Source organism: Echinops telfairi, unplaced genomic scaffold (assembly GCF_000313985.2).
Source record: "Echinops telfairi isolate 266 unplaced genomic scaffold, ASM31398v2 ScPeMD7_7468;HRSCAF=8506_0, whole genome shotgun sequence".
Classification (NCBI taxonomy): Eukaryota; Metazoa; Chordata; class Mammalia; order Afrosoricida; family Tenrecidae; genus Echinops; species Echinops telfairi.
In genome coordinates this window covers 18,253,799-18,255,573 of record NW_022111369.1, presented here as the reverse complement: position 1 = coordinate 18,255,573, position 1,775 = coordinate 18,253,799, and the positions used below count along the sequence as shown (strand labels likewise).

The 1,775-nt window shown below is 44.6% G+C and overlaps 1 protein-coding gene across 2 annotated transcripts in view; it reads left to right on the top strand.

Moving 5' to 3' along the window:
• METAP1 (methionyl aminopeptidase 1) overlaps nt 1–1,775 on the top strand; it is a 24,504-nt gene that overhangs the window by 6,661 nt on the left and 16,068 nt on the right. The window lies entirely within an intron of this gene.

Sequence of the window (1,775 nt, the reverse complement as noted above, 5' to 3'; positions counted from 1 at the left end):
CACATGTATCATTCCATATGTCATTCACGTCAAGTAGAATGTACAGTTGCCACTACCATCAGTTTCCAAACATTCTTTTTGTACACGGGCTCCTTGACATCATTTTAGGTCTGCACAGGACCACTCGGGACTTTTGAAGGATCTGTGTTACAGGTCTCAGAGGCCCAGTGGCACGCCAGTGGTTGGGAGAACAGAGTCCACATTGGTAACCCACCTTTTTATTTGTTTTTAATCATTTTATTGGGGGAATCCTAACAGCTCTTATAATAATCCATACATCAGTTGTATCCATCACATTTGTGCATATGTTGCCATCATCATTTTAAAAGTATTTTCTTTCTACTTGAGCCCTTAGTATCAACTCCTCTTTTTTCCCTCCTTCACCATCCCACCCTTGTGAACCCCCTTGATAAAATATAAATTGTTATTTTCGTGTCTTACAGCATCTGCTTTTCTCCCTTCACCCACATTTCTGTTGTTTGTGCTCCCTTCCCCCCACAGCTTCAGTTCTCCGTTTCTCCCTCTACCATCACTACTCTCATTACTGTAGGGGTTTATCTGTCCTTGATTCCATGTGTCAAGAGCTCTTATCTATACAAGCTCTGGTCTAGCTGGCTTTGTAAGGTAGAACTGCAGTCATGATGGGCTGCGGTGAGCATGAAAGAAATAGAGGAATGTTGTGTGTTTCCTTGGTACTATAGTGCACCCTGACTGACTCCTTCCTTCCTTGTGACCCTTCTGTTAGGGAATGTCCTATTGGGTGACCCACCTGCTGACTCCGTTGTAGGAAACCTTCTATAGGAGTTTGTATTAGTCCTGCAACTGACAGTTGCTGTTTGGGAGAGGGATTGCCATACTTCAGGTAGACCTCTGGGCGGGTCAGAACCAGCTCCTCCTCCCCACTTTTCTACCCTTCCTTCTATTGACTGAATATTGCTTCCATTCAAGATGCCTGCTTCCTAGCACATAGCAGTCTGTCACCAGCCTCAGTCAGTGCCAACTGGGCTGTGCCAAGTGTAGACAGTCCCAAGCTGAGTTCTGTGGAGGTCTGGCCTGTTGGTTTTAGAAGTCTAAGCATGTGAAAGTTGAATAAGGGAGGCCACAGAAGAATTGATGCATTCGAAATGATGAAGCTGTTTAAGAATAGTGAAAGTACCACAGACTGCCAAAAGAACAAACATAGCTGTCTTGGAAGAGGTACAACTAGAAAGCTCCTTTTAAACAAGGATGGCAAGACTTGGTCTCATGAACTGTGGACATATTATGAGGAGAGACCAGTTCCTGGAGAGTGACATCGTGCTTGGTCAAATAGAAAAGCAAAGAAGAGGAAGGCCCTTAACAAGATACATTGACACAGGGGCTGCAACAAGGAGCTCAAACATGAGAACAGTTGTGAAGATGACAAAGGACCAGGTGGTGTTTCCTTTTGTTGAACGTAAGGTGGTCATTAGTTGGAACCAAACTGGTGGCACCTAACAGCAATCAGCTATCTTCAAGGACCCACATACTAAATCAGGACACACAAATGCAAGTGTTGAAAGACTATGGAGAGTGGACCAACTGTGATATGAAGCTGGCTGTGGATGGTCAGAAAAGGGGGAAAGAACCACACTCACTGCCACACCCTCCTCAGGACTGCAGGACAGAGGCTCTGGTTTCCAAGTCTCTAAATCTTTCAGGGAGCGGAAAGCCTCATCTTTCGCCCTCAGTTTTTCTTTTCTTTATCACGGTCATTTGAACATTCCATTGTTTCTGTGAATGGTTGTGGAGATTTA